Genomic DNA, 19,914 nt, shown 5'->3' with positions numbered 1-19,914 from the left:
CTCTCTAGTAAAACTATACGCCTTACGACAACTTTGAGTCCCGGGATATAACACACTTTTATTCTATAATATTCTCTACCGTAGCAAGTTAAGGGCCTAACATAAAAAGCTTTAAAAAGGACGCAAAAAATTCTATTTTTATCCTAATGCAACATATTTTTATTTAAGTTTCATGATTCTGAAGCAGGTTACTGATTCGTACACCGACTAAAAAGTAAAAATACTGAGTTGGTATGGGTGTAGCTTACTACCTATAAGCCTAGATCTCGTTAAAATTGTCTCAAATATAGTTGGACTATCTCACACCCCTTCTACGGTCTTTTTACAGCATAAGATATATTAAAATACCTTAAGCTTCAATAATGATCTTCGCACGGCAAAAACATGCAAAAAGGATGAAGAAGATAAAATTATGCCTCAGATACATTGATTCAAAGAAGCTTCTGTAGCCTAATGCGAAATGCAATTTTAACTTTCTCCTGTTTCTTTCTTTTTTCTACTTAGAGACTCAAGTAAATGAACTATTCATATCATCAGTCATACGTCAAAATCTCTTGCCGTTTACAAAACTATACGTACATCAGTAAATCTCAAATGACCATCTTAAGAGTTAGCCAGCAAAAAGGATTTTTAAAGCAAGAAATGCTAAAAACAATAGACATGAATTTGTACTATTACATTTCACTACAAATTATTTCAAGGAAAGTGAAATTATAAAGTGGTTACTAAAAATTTGTTTTCAAGGTGGTTGGTATATTGACGTAACTTTTCTACCGTTGCATGAAATATAGGAGAACGACTACAGAAAATTTTATCGATAAAGATAAATAAATTAAATACTTTTACAAGAGTATTTATTCTCGGACGTTCTTGGGGGCGAACTGGATTTACTATTTGATATTGAAACTTTTAGTAGCTGTTCAATCATTCCACGCAGACGTTTAAAATTTTTAACTGTGTGTCCATGATTTTTGACACGATAATGATATGCAGATTTTTCAATCTTTCTAGTTTTTATAACAAAAATTGAAAAAATTGGCATATTTTTACGTTTCATCAACAGTTTGGCTTGGTCTTAGTTTAAGAAATTAGTGAATTCAAGATGACGGATCCGAGGTGGCAGATCTAATAACTTAACGTTATTATATTTGACTTTAAAACCAGCAAGACTGCGTCATTGTGTACGGCAAGCTCAGGGCTTTTATTTCTCATTAATGTAAAATTGTTTTACTGTGCCTTTATAGAACGAACACCTTATTGGGTTTACATCAATCCCTCTTTTGTTACACAGCTGGGGATATGAATTAGCCTGTACTTCCGAGGGTTCAAGTTGAATTCGGATAACATAAATCCCAGATCTAGATATACTTTTTACACCAACTTTCAGTGTTACGTGGATAGCTTTCTTTCTACATGTCATCCATCTTTCGACATCTTCTATTGATGTGCTGTTTAAAATTAGCCAATCAATACCGAATCATACCCTTGTTAGTTTCATACCAATGAGCACACAAGGTCAGAAGGTCATTGTTTGTTTAGCACGTTGAAAGATGGATGTCAGTAAAAAGCCGCTATGCACGTAACACTGAAAAGGGGTGTAATGTATTCTGATTACTTGACTGAAAAAGACCTGGTTACATGTTGTATTTGGATTCAAGTACTTTCTTTTCAGGTCAAAATTACGATTTACTGTATGAATTCTATCTTTTAGTCACTACCACAGTAACGGCAATCACAACACCCTGGATCTGATAGATAGTAAACGTAGAAAGAGCCGCAGTTTCTCACTTGAATGTTTTTGGAATGCACACAACAGTTAGAGCTCCAGTGAAAGCAGACTTGCCTGGTGACTTGACCCTCAGCTACTGTCGGATGTTCACCATTTAACCAGGCGGGGATGTTAGTTTCACACCTGTCAATAGGTTGACACGTAGTAGGCAATCTTGTCCCCGCAGCTCCTTCAAAACGAAACCAGCCAGGAACAATCGAATCGTCACATAAATGCCCGGCAATTTTGTAGGTTACCTTTCTGTTAGCACTGTTCAGAACTTGGTAGTTTTGACATTCTGGGGAACAAAAAGTCGAAGAAGTTAAACAGGCCAGGTCAGATCACATCTATCGCATTCACATGTACAGTTGATGTGGATTTTCTAACTGTAACAATTCGGTGAATGGTTTAGGTAAAATACGTTTGTTTTCCGTCATTACAGTTAATCTTTTCATTTCACTTTTTGTTGGTTAATTGTATTTGTTTTGTGCTAACTTGTGTTTGTTTGTCTGCTATTTTTTTTTCCTTTTTAACTTGTTGAAATAACGTTATGGTATACGCTGCCAGTGAATGCGCAAATCGGGCAACACTACTCTTGTCTAAATTATTCTTTATTCTTTCTTAGAGTGAAGCGATTCTGATTAAGAAAGACAGAAAAAAGAAAACGTTAACACGTACTCAGACAAAAAAATAATCCTTACAGCTTTTATATCAAAAAAGTGACTGCAAAAGAAAATCCTACCCTCCAAATTCTGAAGTCCGTGATGCATGCGCCAAAACTCGACCGTTCAAGCAGAAGTTCGTTTTTTTACCATACCACATTTAAAGCATCTCTGAAAAGATATCTAAAGCGCTACGAAAGAAAGGCGTTTAAGTCGGCTACCAATCTGAAACATTGCATTAACCAAACCATTTAGACTGAATCGCACCGCAATAATCATGGGACGTTGTTTACAAAAGATATTGTTTAAACTGCAATTTCGCGTGTTACGGTGCAACCGAAAAATCTGTTAACGTCAGAATTTTGGAACACAAACGAGCATTTCGTACTTTTGATTCTTATTCGAAGTTCGCGCAACACGTACATCAACACGATGACAACGTGGGTTTCGAAAACATTAAAATCATTGACGTTTAGGTCGACATGTCGGTAGTCAGTTAAAATTCTGTTGCTTTGTCGGTTGTCAGTTATAGTTTCCCCCTTTGTCGCTAGTCGGTTAATCCCATTCAGACCCTCATTTACGCTTCTCGCAATCAATCAATACTCAGTAAATCCGAGAGTAGAGTAGCTGGAGTTAGCCACAACTCCGAGAAAAAATCATATGACAAAGATAAAAAAGAAGAAGGGAATCACAAAAACAAACAACAAATACGAAATGGCTAAATAAAATGGTAAACAAATAAATTGATATTAGTTTATGATATTGTTTAAAATCAGATTATTTACTAGTTATATGAAATTGTAGTTTCGTACAAGGCACTTAAAGTCATTGTAACAATTGATTGTTCTGTAAGTTTCAGGTAAGGAGTTCCATAGTTTGCAAGCAAGATAACTAAAAGAGTTTAAACCATATGAAGTAGTAGACGACTTAGAAAGAGTTAGATACAGATATTTAATAGAATAAGTACAATGTCTTTCAGGCATATTTTCTTTCAGGCATATTTTATATTTTCTGAAGTTGTTCTTCCCGCTCTTTTGAGTGATTGTTTGTAGTCTGAATCTTCATCCTTAAAAATAAAGTATCTCACCTTTTTTTAGAATCTCGAGTGTTACAGAAAAGCCAGACAGTTAAGCAGTAATTAAAATTTATATTCGGGAGTATGAATGCCTTGTAGTTGCATAAAAGTATCACTTGAAACGAGTTTACCAAATCTCGTCATTACACTGAACTGACTGTTGATCTTTTTACAAAGCATAATTGCATTTTTTTTACCTAATCTAATCTATCGATTTTATTGGTCTTAAAATTTTACAAATAAAAGACAAAGAAAAGGACCAAAAAGGAATTGCGCGAACGGGAAAATAGTAACCCATGCGGGGCGCAACCCTAAAAACTAAAAAGAATGGCGATAAAAATCTTAAATTAAAAAAATATATATAAGTATGTATATACAATAAATCTAATTAATTACAATAGTTAAACATTATAGTTATAAAATCTAGTTAATTACTTATAGCTAAAGTTATAAAACAAGATGCAGATAATATTAATTACAAAAATTAAGAGCGGTGGCAAGGGCAGTTACGGAAGAGGAACCAGGTGCAGGGCATGTCAATATCATAGGTAGTGTCCAGTAGAGTAAAATAAGTGGCGCGCAGAAAATATTTGAATAAACTTGGGCTAGAAAATTTGTCGTGAGGGGCGAGGTTACAGATAGTGTTCCTATATTTATTGTTGATCGGTTTTCCTCATTTATTTTTGCCATTGCTACAATTTTTCTTTGTAATTTAATTTAATTTGTTTTGTGTTTACTTGTGCTTGTTTAACTAACATGTCTTTTAAGTAAAGGTTTCTGTTTTCTCCTCTTATTTAATCAAAAACAATAAGTATGCGTGACTTACAAAGATAAGGTTGCTAATGTGGTCAAAGATTTATACACCTACAAAACGTCATTTTTTGGATAACAATGTTTTGGATTAGCCAAAAGTGAATGCGCAATGTTTAATTTTGAGAATCACGGATTTAACATTAAATCCGTGAGTCCCAAAATTAAACATTGCACATTCGCAGGATTTTAGTCATATCCTGTACGCAAATCTGTAGGTGTTTTTGCTGTTCACACCCTATTTGGAACGTGACTTGTACTTTTTGGTATAGGTATAAAATAAGTTCCATTATGTATCTTATTCAAACTCCATGATGAAGTCTGTATGATCAGACGAAACCGGTCGGAGATAATAAAGCAAGTTGACAAGATTTGTTGCTGTGTGCTGCTCATTAGTTTTTTTTAAATCGTACAACGAGTAGTTAATGGGCCTGTTTATGTTTTCGTCAATTGTACTATTGACCGACATAGACCTCATGACTTTTTCTCCTCTCCAACTCTGGAAGGCTTCCTCGTCGAAAAAGAAATCGTTTGTGAAATTCAGGAGGAAAAAAATCACTGATTTTGTCAAAATAAAGCTTGAAAATACTACAACTATTGCTTTCTATGTTATAATTTCTGTTTATGAATTTAGGTGTATTTAAAGCAAAACAGAATCAACGTGGAATATTCACCTTCTCCGCCAATCAAGCTGCAATTTTTCCCATCTCCTGTGTAAGACTGGTTACAGAGACATGTGTAGGATCCTACAGTGTTTGTACATGAAGCTGAACTGTGGCAATCGTGTACACCGCTGACACACTCATCGATATCTATGGAAATAAAGAATCGCGCAAAAAAAAAAAAGAATAAACAATAAGAATCACGCAAAAAAGAAAAAGAAAACTTTAGTTGCTAGCTTTATTTTCAAAAAAGGTGTATGATCTTTTAGAAGGGTACTTCCGTCGGTATTGAAATTGCTGGTAGTAACACTAATTTGGTAATGCGTGTTGAGTAAGAAGGGGAAAATGTATATCAATATAATATTATAAGGAAATTCGCGGCATTAGAGATTGATAGAATGAATACAATTATCATTAGATGTTTTTTTCCATTCTTAGCTTGGTTTTCATAGGTGTCGAGCATAACACGTGGCCTACAAATATAATCCTGAAAATAATGAACTGCGCATGTGCATTACCGTCTGACAGCGATTTTGCTACAAATACTATTTTTGTTCATGCGTAGCTTTGTCCACTTTTGTTAAAAAAAATAGAAGCTCGTTTACCAGACTCGTGTGAGCTAGAACGGCGACTAAGTTGTGTCGACTTAGTATTAGACCAAACAAAACATAGCGAGAATAAAAAGAATGGAATGAAAACTATCATTTAGGTCTTTCGGCAATATCTTAAAAAAAGGAAATTGGATGAATACCAGCTCGTATCATTAAAGGAGAACTATACTTTTTTGTATTAGTTTAGCAAGGCAGCACGCACTTTCTACTTTCTAAATATAATTGTGTAAAGGAATGTTAGTGACTGTCACAATTATCGAACTGGGTTATCGAAAAATTGTATCAAAGACTGGGGCAGAGGCTTGTCACTGGCAAATCACAATATTTTCTTAACTCCATCTAATAGGTCCTTTGCACGCCCTGGTCACATGGTACCAAATCAGCCATGCTGGGACGCAAGAACAGTGGAAAAGGAAGGCGCCGAGATGGGACTAACATCGTGGGCCGCAGCAGCAGCTGCGGCCACGAATAGGGACAGATGGCCGGCCCTATCCTCTACCCGGGGGCAAGGAACTAAGCTAAGCTATTGGTTTAGCATAACGTTCATTTGATTGTTATAGTCATGATCACTCAGTTAGTCTTTCAGTCGGTCGGTCGGTCATTCAGTTATATTATAGAAACTGGTAGGCACAACATGCACATCCACATGAAATAATGATGCAACTGTCGAACTTCCTTGGAATGCAACCGTTCCTGAGCAAGCTACCCGTCTGACTTGGGACGGTCTACTCACCTGCTTCACACTCTTTTCCAGCAAATCCCGGTGCACAGCTGCAGTTGTATCCATTGTTGTGTGCTACGCAGCTTCCATTGTTCCCACATGGATTGCTCGCGCAGTGATCAACATCAGCATCTGCTTAAAAGGAAGCAAACATCCATTCCGAACTACATTTTATTTATAACTCTGTCTTACTGTCTTGCATAAGGCCTAGAGCCCCGTTTCTCGAAAGCCCCGGAAACCGTTCGGGCCCGTATAGCCATTATTTGTATCTTAAAAACAGAAAAGCGTAGAGGCCTGTTGCATTAATATGAATATTCATATTAACAATACCATTGAACAAAACACCTCTGTAATCATTAGGTTTGAGATTTTACTATTGCTTTCCGGGTACTTAAACATTTCGGAACTTTCGAGAAACGGGCCCTAGGACACCTTCTGAATTACCAGATAAGAATGACCATAACGAAACTTTGTAGTATATATGTATGCCAAGACTTGATACAGGTTGAGGGTAATTCAGTTGACTTATTAAGACTTGTTGTAAGTCAGAGGTCTGCAAAAAGTCAGAATGAAGATCAGTTACAGGGAATTCAGCTGTTTTCTAATAAAATATTACAGTTTAATTTGTCTGTTTCTCTAATAGCTAGTGCTTTGGTTAATATCAAACTTAAATAAGCTTTGTAAAAAAATGATAATTATAACAATGCCGGAATTTAGGTGACCGGAGCGTAAGACAAAGAAAAAATCTCAGTCCCCGATGGGAGTCGGATCAATGACTTTCTGGACACCCGTCCGAGTGAGCTACTGTGAGACTCGTTGAAAGCCATTGTTTTTTTAAAACCTGCTAAATTTAGTTTTATTTTTAAACCTCTCACTTTAATTTTTGTTTATTTTTTAGTATTTTTCATTACGTTTTAAATTTTATTCCTCTTAAACCCACGGAAGACGTTACATTACGACGAGTACAATCGTCCAACTTTAAAAGAAAACGGCTGGCAAAAACAGTATTCTGATTGTGTTGCGCCAATAGGTCTCGTGCTTGGAGTAATCAAGTCTTTTTAATGTACTTTACATGTAAATTAGTTCACTTACCTGGTGGAGCACAAGGGGATGGAATGAACAGTCTGAGATCATTTCCTTCAATGCCATGCTTGAAATGGGACCACTTATGCACGTTCCCTTCTCCAGATAGGCATGCTTTTGACATCCGGGTAATAATCTCCTGGCAAAGGACGTAATCCCACACGTTCAGATTACTCAGAAATCCTTGAAATGATCGCGCGCTATCAAGGCCACCTGCCTGATTTTGACCCAGCATCATTGATCCTTGAGCTCGTATCGTGTGGCCTGCTTTGAAATTCCTGTCACTTGCAAACAACATGCCGTCCTTGTAGAAGTTCAGCGAGCCGGCGGTGTTTTCCCAGGAGACACAAATGTGATGCCAGTAACCGTCATTGGCTGACAAAGAAAGGTGCCTGACATATAAAATAAAAGTAAGCAGTTCTATCAAACAGTGGCTACAAACAAGCCAACAATTAAGAAACGACAAAAAAGGTCGAAGAGCAGTTAGCATTTGACAAGGGATATTCAGATCGCAGCAATAAACGGAGAGCAGTAAAGTAGTAATGTACTACACTCTGAGGCAAATTTGCCTTAGAGATGTAGTACATCACTACTTCCAGTGCTGGATACAAAATATGGGACAAAAATGGATTCAAATATTGGAATCAAATATTAGAATCAAAAACTGAAATTCAAACCCTAGAAAACCAAGCCTGAAAAACCAACCCTAACTCAACCTTAGGATCAAAATAAAAAAATCTCTTATACCTTTTTCAAAATTTTGGATACAGTGCGTTTAAACAAGCCTTGAAATCATAACTGAAATATGAATCTGGAAAAACCAAGCGAAGCAGATTTTAATGAGTCCGGCACCGCAGATCGTAAGATCGAGGAGGGGGATGGGACGAATGTTAAAAAATCACAAGGCCTTGGTGGGTAAAAAAGCTTCGTAAGAAGCTTTTCGGGCCTTGTTTTATGATGTTTTTGAAATTTATTTCAAAAATCACCTTATTTAAAAAATGCTCTTATACTCTTTTTAAAATATGGAAAATCAGGTATATACCCCGCTGAGTTGTCTCATTATTAATATTTAAACACCTTGAACATCTGCCCTATGTTTAGTATGTCAACCAATCATAACTTTCATTTTTTAGTCAAAATTGTTTCTTAAATGTATTTTTTTTTCAAATTGGTTTCAAAGTTGGTTTTAGATTTGGTTATCAAAAAAATTCTTATACTATTTCAAAATTTTTATTTTAGTGCGTTTAAACAAACCTTGGATCAAAACCTAGGATCATAACCAAGGATAAACATATGAGTTTGTCTTTAATATCCATAAGGGTATGTTTCTATACAGCTTTCTGATATGTGTTTTATTGCGCGCTTGTCATATCCAAAGCTGTATACCTTTTCCTCATATTTGTTAACAATTTGTTTATTCTGTCTGGTTATCTTATTTTCATTTACTAATGTTAGTTCTTTAAAATCGCCCTTAACCATCTTAATCATATTTGTGTGATTTAGTATTTGTGAATTTTCATGATTAAGGGAAAAACCTTTAATAACACATTTCTGTTTATTATCGCCATATATGAAACTGTAGTTTTTAGGGCCACCGCTTACGAAGGTACCTTTTATAACATCACCGTCTAACTCATCTGTTAAATCGCCTAGCATATCGCCTGTTTCTATTGTCTTACCATTCTGGGATTTGATATACACAATACTATCTGTATCAAAATATAATACCTGTTTATCCAAATAGTCTAGTTTTTCATGCAACATTAGCCGTGCACTGCTAGTCGTAAAACATGCTACATAGATATTTGTATTATAGCTATTATCAACAAACTGATCTTTATAAGTATAACTCATCTGTACCATTTCTTCATTTATGAAGTTTATGTTTAAATTATCTATTGTATCATCGAGAACTACTTGATAAAATTCATTTATATCAGTTACGTATTTACATTGATTCATGTTATTTCGTTGACCAAATTTCCCCCATAGTGAGTTTAAGCACATTTTTGCAATAGCTCGTAAACCTGAATTTTCATGTAATTCACCTAATTCAATGTCTAAATTCTTTTTAACTTTATTTCTAAAAATCATCTCGTCATTGTTATTTTTAAAATTATATTTTGTTGATTCAAGTTTTAGCTTCATGAATTTTTTTATATAACCTTTGAATAGATCATCGGATGACTTCTCAAAATGCCAAACCTCATATATTTTTATAATTTTATAGCCTTTTTCAATGGCCTTATTTAGTTCATCTGTTGTCCATGTGCCTATAAATGCTCGCTCACTTTCACTATGTTGGCATTTTTCTTGTTGCTTTGTTTTCGCGCATGATAAACACAGAGGAAACATCAATTTTTCAGATTTTTCACATTTTATTTTCTGAGGTAAAACAGGATGGTATAATTCTCTTGGGGGTAAAATTTTACATTTTATGAATCCATAATATTTATCATCGTATTTATCAGGTGTTATTATTTTTTTAGGATGACCTATAGGATATTTTTTGTAGAACTGTACTGTTGGATATAACGAGCAGAAATCAACATATTTACCACATTCACCATCTTTGAATTTGTATAAGAGCTTGGAAGCATTAGTCCTACCTCCAAAAAATGCATCTCTAGGATTTAGTGGTTCAACAACTTCTCTATACCAATCATTTTTATAATATTTTTGGAAATATTTATCCTTTTTTAATTTACACTCCCACATCTCAATAAGATTGTAACCAACAGCTGTTATTTTGTTATTTTTAGCTTGTGTTTTATTATACAAAGTACCCATATCGCATTGATTCTTATTATTGATAACATCAGGCTTGTAACAATCTGGACAACCATGCCAGAAACAACCTTGAAATTCATAAACAGTATTTGTAGATTCACAAAAACCATCAACTTTTAATTCGTTATTGATAAGTTTTTCACCTCCTGTCAAAGCATGCTGGATCTTAATTTTATTTTTTTCAGCAATGTAATCAAGCCATGCGATACTTACTACACTATGTTTGTCTGTTTGAATAATATTATCAACTACAGCTATGGTATTTTTTGGCATATAATTCCCTCTGTAAATAGCCATGCAAACACCTGCTATAGTAATGTATTTTAATGGGTCAATATTTTCCTCTTTAATGAAATCTTGCCTGAATTTTAACATACATCTTCTTAATATATCAACATCTGACCTACAGTATTCAATTATTTCTTTTTTGAAATCGAAAACATAATTTTCATTAACACGCTCATTATACCATTGTAAAAATTTCTCTCTATCTTGTGTTTTCATTTGATTATAGCCATAATGTTTTTTGGAAGGCATCTCTCCTATATACTTTTGATTACAAACTTTGTTGAAATAATGTGGAAAATATCCTTTTTTCAACTCGTTTAAACCAAACGTTTTAGGAAACGATGATAACGATTGTTGAATGAAATTTAAGCTGTCGATTATTTTGATTCTTAATTGTGAAATTTCCATCATCATAATTTTTGCACCATTGTAAATACAATAAGGTTTGAAACCATTATCTATACACCATTTTAGTATAAAATGATTGTCATACGCTTTGCCATTATGAGCAAGAAGGGTGTATCCTTTATATTTTTCATTTAGAATTTCATTACAAAAATCATTAATATCATTGAAGATTGATTCATTACCATTGAAATCATGACAGATAGCTAAATTGACGTCGTGTATTCCAGTGTTTTGTGTACATTCGAAATCAAAAAATAAATATTTTTCATTATACGTTTTACATGAGTAGCAATAATCTTTTTTGAGAATGTTTTTATTTAATCGGCATGGTTTTTTGCTATTTTTGATGCAATTTCCACCCTTACACTTGATCTTTTTCATGAAACATTTATGTTTGCTTTCACAATAGCTATTACAATTATTACACATTTTGTAACCACATTTATGTATTTTAATATATGGTTTTAGTATAATTTGATTGCATTTTAAACATTTTGCTACACTGCTACATACTGAATCATTTCCATCTTTTTTCGATCGGTTACTAGTATGGTTTTTAAAACAACTATTACCATGGAAAACACGATTGCAGTGATTGCAGGTGACGTCTTTACCATCACATTTATTACCATCTGAAAAATATTTAAAACAACATAAGCATTTCTGAGGACATTTATGTTTATCACGTTTCGTATAAGTTTTTTTACAAGAATGACAGAAATATGCTACATTTAAAAAAGCTGTCATTGATTTTATAACATCAAAATGATTCCGTGTTTTGTATAGATAAATTTTATCAGCTTTTCCCTTATTGGAAGTATATATAATCTCATTGAATTGCTCACTATCGATTATATTTATTTCTACATCTAAATGTAATGCAAAGCTATTTACATCTTCTAAAGAATTTCCATAATCGTTTATTGAAACATTAGCATTGTTATGTAGCTCTTTGGCTTTAATTTCTTGTAGTTTTCGACTTTTATTGAATCCATCTTTCAACTGAGTTGCGGTGTAATTATCCTTGTGCAAATTAGCAAAGCCTGTTACTATTGCCCTAGCAAGGCATATTGAGTCGGTGTTTTTTATTGTGATAATGCATTGTTTCCTATTTACTGTTTGTTTTGATAAATATAGTCGACATTTACCTGAAGGTATTTTAACAGATTGAATAATTATTTTGCAATTTTCTAAATTTATTTCTTTATACTCCAACGTATTGATTACATCTAAAATTTGATTTAACTTGAAATCAGAAACTTTTAACAATTTTGTTGAAATCGGATGTGTTAATTCATTATTTGAAATTACCAATCTGAACCTATCATTTGGTTTTAACTGTCTTTTCTTTATTGTCATTTCAACCATTTTTTCAAAGACACTGAAAACGTCATTTTTATTACCTATGAAATTTTTGCGTACAATTATTTTAAATTCATTTGTGTAAGCATTGTACTTTTTATTTACCGTATTTCCGATTTCAGTTATTTTGAATAGAGGTTGGTCATTGGATGTTGTATCAAAAATACTGTCATCGAAATTAAATTCATTGAGTGTCCTGTTTAAGGTCTTATCGTTCTTATATTTTTGAATTTTATTGATTACTTTTTTCCTTGTTGAGTTTTTTACAAGATCTATCCATGTATAGCCTAGTGCCTTTGCATCCCTCAGGTAACTTTTTGATAGTTGTTTAAGAGTATTATGGGTTTTTGTTATTGGTTTAGGAGTATTTGAATGAGATTGGTATGTCTTCTTTTTTGGTTTTGGTTGGGCTTTTTGGTTTTCGTGTGCTTTTGGTTCGGCTTTTAGTGATAAAATGAGTTTTATAAGGTCGGTTTTAGATAGATTGTTGAGATCAGATTCGTCCATATTAATATTGGTTGAGATATTTTTTTGTGTCATTTTTTATGTACTATATAGAATTACCATTTCTTTAAGTATCTATAGTAAAAAATAATTTTTTAGATTTTTGGTGTGTTCAAAAGATAACCAGAAATAAATATATTTTTGGTCACCTAAGGCAACAGATAACAGCAATTCATATATACTGTGCTATACAATATATAATTATATAATTTTTCTTTATATGTTATTCATCAGGTATAATATTAAACCAATCATCATCTTCAAGAGCTTTAATAACAGCATTTTTAATATGCTTTTTGGTCATCATATGACTCCATTTTCCTGCAAGGCAACTGTGATATTCACAAATATCACAATACCAAGGCTTATTAAGCATGTATTTCGTTTTTGATTTAGTAATAGCGTTTTGTCTGTCTTCTTCATTATCGTATTTTTTATTTCTTCCCATTTATTATATACTATATATATAATTCTTTATATGTTTTTTATAGTGCGTTTAAGTGATAGATATAAACAGATAATTATTTTCTTTATTAATATATATAGAATGTGTTATATAACATTAAATATCAAACACCTACTAGAAGCTGATAAAAGCTCGAATGATATACCCTTCATTAATAAAATGTATTGTATTCAGAGCATCCTTGACGCTAATATTAGTATTATTAAAATGCTATCTTCAGACCTTAACAGCAGATCTGAAATATCAAATGAAGACAAAAATCATGTACGTTTAGAGTGTATACCTAAAGACCAGAAAAGACGACGTGGAAGACCTCGTAAGAATCAACATTAAATACATAATTATTCAGTTTACGGTTTTAGCCATAAGTTATAAATTATTAATGACTAAACCATTGACCGAAAAAACCTGCTGACGCGTCAGCAGGTATTTTAATCTGGTTTGATTTCTATTGACCAATCATATTTTAACAAGTAAAAAGTTTTTTATATATAAACTTTTTGAGTAAAATTTACTCAAAAAGTTTACTCAAAAAGTTTACTCAAAAAGTTTACTCAAAAAGTTTACTCTAAAATTTACTGCCAAAACAGCTGTGCCGTGAAGTTATGTGTGTTATATATATAATGGTTTGTAATTCTGAAATCCACGATGAATTAAAAATTTTAAAAGAAACTATATGCCATTTATGCGATCAACTATTGATAGAAGGTAACAAGGATGCTGAGCCATGCTGTAGTAAGCAGGATATGTCAAATCAAAACGGTATAAATGTTTGTATTAATTGCGGTTTGGTTCATGGTTCTATTTATTACAATGAGTTCATTGATTTTTATGCAAATATGGATAAAATACGCCGAAAATCGGTATATCATCGGAAGTATCACGTTGAGAATGTTTTAAACGATTTATGTATTAAAAATAGGGTACAATTGACTAGTGATCAAAGGAATCGAATTTATAAAGTGTTTGATATTATCGAATCCGGCGCTATTCCTGTTGTAAACAAAGGTAGAAAAAGACTTATATCAACCAAATTCATAATTAAACAGCTTTTTTTGATGATGAATCTACCTTGTGAATTTATCAAAATTAGCAAAAGCAAGAAAACGTTAGCCTATTATCGATTGTATTGGAATGAGATTTTGTCATTAAATTTTGGCGAAATAAATCGGATCATCCAATAAATTTCTTATCATATTTTCGTAGGTACTTGTCGATTATCGGACAGGTATCCGTCACATAATCGTCAATGTTCTTCATTGAAATTATGACGCTAGACGGATTGTAATCACCGCATCTCATCGTGTTTTTAATTGAGTTGAGTAAATGCTGGTAGCTCTGATATGCATATGTACTATTTTGAATTTTTAAATCGAGATTTTGATGATGCATCCAGCCTTGTATTAAAAGCGCTATTGTACTAATTGCAACCAAACTAATACCTCCTGTAGCAATACTTGATGCAAGGGAGCCGGATGCAAAGAGAATAGACAATGAATTCCCTAATAATTTCCATTTTTTGAAACGTTTAACAGCCTGCTTATAAGCCCAACATTTTCGATGATATGTTTGATAATAAGCTTTCAATTCTATAATTTGTTCTTCAGTCAGTTCGCTTGATATATGGTTCCATGTAAATATGCATTTTAGATGTTTAGTCATATATATTAGTTATATATGATTTTTTTTGTTTTATCATTTTGTCATTTTAGCATTGCGCTTGTTCTTTATTGTGTAATACAGCTTCCTTATGTTTTGAATTAATCTCTCAATAGAATCAATAATATTGCTAACCAATTTCACTGTTTTCATATAATTTAATTAGATAAAATCGTTGGAGTTAGATAATTTATTCGAAGAATACAGCCTTTGTTTTATCTAAAAATTGGATTTTATGATACTCTCTACCATTTATCGGATATGCAGTTTTACTAAAAGCGATTCTTTGTACATAGTAATCTGAACTGATTTTAATGCTAGATGTATTGATATTAAACCCAGAAAATGTTTGATCAATACTCATAACATTATCGCAAACAGCTAATCTAAATTGATCCTGTATCTTTGTATACCAGAGATTCATATATTTACCTATATAACCATCTCTAATTTGCTCTGTATATGAATCTAGATCATAATCGAGGAATAGCTTATTATGCTCCACTTTAACCCACGGAAAACTAAAGCTATCACCATCGATAAATTCAATTTTAATCCTTTTATTATCACTGGGCTTATAGTCATATTTAAATGCCATATATATAGTCCAGTCATTGGATTCAGTGATATTTTCATTTAAATTAATTTCAAAATCTTTCATAAACCCCATATTTGGATCAAAATCTGCTAACAATTTTGTGGGATTAAAAACAAGATTATCATTTAATCTAGACAATACAGCTCCGTTGCTATCTGACATGATGAATTTAGAGGCATCCGTTAGATCGAAATAGTACTCAAATATTTCACTATAAAAACTCTTGGACTGTAATAATTTAATCTGATTTTCAAGAGTTGTTTTGAGAATATTGATTTGACTTACCAACTGTTTATAATTAACAGCTTGATCATCAGTAGTACCTTCTGCAATACCATGAATGGCCTGTGTTTTCATATCAATTGATGCATTGAAAGCTATTCTATCATTTTCAACATAATATAGCTGATCGTATATCCTAGGATCAACGTTACTCTGATAACTTTTTATTCCATAAATCACGATATATGTTTGTAATTTTGGGACATATGCGTTCCCTGATTTCATCTTTAAAACGATATCAACATAGAGATAATTATTAGGATGTTGTTGATATTTATTAATTTGTGCTATTGTTCGACTATATCCATCATAAACTCGCGTAGTTAATTTGTCGATGTTGTCGATTGATGAAACAATATCGATATCTAGACTATCATGATCTATTTCAGCTGGAAAAAATAGCTCGAAAACCATTGTGTATCGATTGATTGGTAAACTATATACATTGATACCTAATCTGCTTGAGTAGTAGCCTTTATTGCTGTCAAGTACCAGCTTACTGTCTACAACTTTCGTATTAATTTTGTGATATGGAGTCGGATGATCAATTAAACTACCAAGCTTGATATCATTTTCTTCGCTTAGTTGATTGATACTATCGGTCATTATATGGGCAAACGTGTTTTCTTGACCAACGGAAGTTATATGACTTTCACCAACATGATCAAGCATGTATTTTTTGTTTACAGCGTCTGTATCATTGGTTGGGCTTTTTAGATTTGTTATTTTATGAGAGTTCATATCGAGATTAGCTTGCATCGAATTACTGCCATCAATATCAAGCTTGCTTTGAATTTTTTGAGTCAAAACGCGTCCTACGACCTTCTTTAAAAAAGTGTTATCGACGTAAAATTTGTCTGCCTTGCTTTGAATGGAATTGGCTAAAACTCCTCCTGTCTTCTTTGTTAAATAAGTAGTATTGACGTACGATCTGTCTGCTTTAGTAGCAAGTTTGGTATCAATTTCAGTCCTTACTTTGTTATCCTCAGCACTAACATAGCCTACGTTTGGTACAGATCGATCGTTATATAAACTTGGATAATACACTTCGGTATTTTGCAATGAAAGTCCAACGCAATCAAAATGGGTTTCATCACTGTTTTTTTTCATTAAAAATTGGTTGACATATCTCTTGTTAACAGCACTACTCAAGTCTTTTGCATATGTATCGAGATCAGCATCAAATGCTACGTCATTTGGTGTCTTTAACCCAAATATTTTCTTTTTGTCCATATTATAATCGCCTGAATCTGTTAGTTTGAAACCAACACCGTCTTTACCATCTTTTCCATTTCTTCCAACAACTGTTTCTTTATTTTGCAATAAACCGTTAGAATAACTCATTATAGATATTATTTAGATTATAATGGTTCGTTGAAATTTTTTGTTATGAATTTACGTGGTTTATCAATATATAAAAAGCTAAATGGGTCTGCAGTTGCTTTGAGATAGTCGTTTTTACTGATTCCAAGTTCTCTGCAAATCATTCCTTGTTCATTATTAGATGGGAATTCGAAAATACAGTGATGAGTACAATTTAATCTAATAGTTTTATCGGTATTGTAATAGCTTTGAGATAAATAAATGCAACTGCAATTTTTATTTCTTGAATTTGTAAAATAGTTGCGTATTTCGCTATCATTTTTTGATCCCGTATTGAGATAATCGTCAAAGATGACTAGTTTTTGGCCTTCATCTGATATTTTATCAAGCGGTATTATTTTATCATTACTTGCTTCAATAACAGAATAACAAGCCTCTTGATTAATGGGTTCAAAGGTATTGAAAAGATGTTGATATTTCGATTGCTGAAGATTTTTCCCATAAAGATATATTTTATCATAAAACAAAAGCCGGTATATCATATCAAGTAAAAGGTTGGTTTTACCCCCACCCGAGGGAGAAGAAATCAACATTCTGAAACATTGATTTGGCATGAAATCGTATAGTTGTCTAAAGTTTGAGGCCATATCGTCTTTAGTGTCATAATTCGGTATTCTCATTATATTATATGGGTATATTATTTTCAGTTCAACATGGTGTTCAACACGGTGTACATCAAGGTGTTAAACGCTATGTTAAATGTTGAATTTTATATTCAATTTTCATTTTTTATGTAACGTAATAATATAAAATAAAATGAGTTTACTTAGATGGAAAGAGCTTGCAAAGAGTAAATCTGATTTGGGCGATAAAATCAATTATGTTAAAAATGCAATCACACAAAATAATATCGGTCAGCAGACAAGCCAAGAGTCATTTTCGAGGGTATTCAAACCAGTGACAAGTAAATTAGATGATGTAATTAAAAGTAATTTGCAGATAGCAAAAGTACCTAAAAATCGTGTCAAAAAGGGGATGAGAGGTGAAATGGAAGCTCCAGATTACTATCCTGAAGTTGATCCTTTTGAGGATATGGACGTAGATAATTTATTTGATGAGCCTGTAATGCCACAAAATGAAAAACAGATTGTACCGAAACCACCAACATATGAAGAATCTTTAAAAGATCTTTTAGAAGGAAATAAGGAGATTTATGTTGATCCCCAATATTTTCCTGAATATGAAGATGAATTACCTCCTGAATACGATGAGGATGAAATTGATTATGCTTTAGATGCTGATGATGAAGTAAGTGAAATACTAGAAGACGTTGGTATCGACGATTATGATGTAGTGCAAATGAAATTAGATCAGCCTGAAATGACACCAAAGAAAACCAAGAACTATCTTAATAAGATTTTAGAGAAAGCCAAATATAAACGGAGACAATTGAAAGGTTTCAAGGCGAATGTTACTAAAGAATATAATAGGGGAACTATATCTGAAGCGGAAAGACAGATTAAAAATAAGAGAATAAGCAATGCAAGAGTTGCATTAAATGACTACATAAATCATTACGAAAGTAAAGCCAAAACGATAAAAGGTTCTGGTATTCGAAAAAATCAGAAAGGTGGAAATGTTATATTTTTTAACGATGTAAAACAGCTTCTCAAAAAATTGGAATTGATCATCGGTTCAATAAACGCAGGAAACACATCAGTTAAAATGCGAAATATGGGAGTCGCTATATTAGACACACTTTTAAAAAGGTCTACTATAAATAAACAACAATATAAACAGATATATAATCTGTACTTTAAAGTCTAATTTATGTAACTGTATTATATATATGGATCGTGAGTTAGTATTATCATCATATAGTGTTAAAAATCAAGGGAATAACACTCCTCAAAATTTTACAACTAAATTCAACAGGCCTATAACATTGGATAGCAATTACCAATATATGATAGGCCTCAATCGTATTATTAACATGTCATTTACATGGTTTAATGTAAATCCCTCATATGGTAATCAGCTCATTAAATATAGTTCTGATAATGGGAATAAATTTGAAGACATAACTTTCCCTGAAGGTGTTTGGAATTATTCTGAATTTGATGAATATATTAAAGAGATTACCAAGACGGGAGATGATGATAACCCTATATATCCCATCTCTATTGATTTTGATTCAACAACATTTCGAGTCACAATCACTTTATCTCAAAATTATCAACTTGATTTGACGCATAGCAATTTCAACGACCTTATAGGGTTTGATAAAAAGGTATTAAAGGATGCGGTTAATATTGGACCAAGAGTCCCAAATCTAAGCCAAGATACCGATATATTAAATGTACATTGCGATCTAGTCAATACTTCTTTAGTCGATGGCGAAGAGTCGGATATCATTTATACTTTTTCGACCAGCGTACTACAGCCGAGTTATTCGTTTACAATCGAGCCTCGTAGGGTCACATATAACCCGGTTAATAAGCAACAGATAAGTAGCATTCGAATATACATCACAGATGGGAAGAGACGGTTAATTAACCTGAATGGAGCGGATACGTCTTTTTCATTAATTTTGAAAAGGATAGAATAATATAACATAATAGTATATAATGAAACCATATGAATTCAAGAGGTTTTACCATCCAAAATTTGGTAAATTTGTATATAAGCACAAAGGGTCAGGGATTATCGTTGATAACATTTTCAAACCGATGAAGAGTGTTATGTCGTCTGTTGTTAAAAAAATTGTCAAGCCCTTAGGTAAGAAGGCAATAAAATCAGGTATTTCTCATGCAGGTGATAAACTGGGTAAAAGGGCATCAGA

The 19,914-nt window shown here is 32.7% G+C and overlaps 1 pseudogene across 1 annotated transcript in view; it reads right to left on the bottom strand.

Moving 5' to 3' along the window:
* Nucleotides 1-1,668: 1,668 nt before the first annotated feature.
* The window catches only part of LOC144665203 (uncharacterized), a 277,333-nt pseudogene continuing 259,087 nt past the window's right edge, over nt 1,669-19,914 (bottom strand). The window contains exons 15-16 of the transcript XR_013572901.1: nt 4,990-5,127; nt 1,669-2,066 (exon numbers count right to left, since the gene is read on the bottom strand). The product of XR_013572901.1 is annotated as an uncharacterized LOC144665203 (transcript). The remainder of the gene's footprint in view (nt 2,067-4,989; nt 5,128-19,914) is intronic.

The sequence above is a fragment of the Oculina patagonica genome, chromosome 9 (genome assembly GCF_052425735.1).
Source record: "Oculina patagonica isolate OP01 chromosome 9, crgOcupat, whole genome shotgun sequence".
NCBI classification, from domain to species: Eukaryota; Metazoa; Cnidaria; class Anthozoa; order Scleractinia; family Oculinidae; genus Oculina; species Oculina patagonica.
This window is presented reverse-complemented; position numbering and strand designations above follow the sequence as displayed.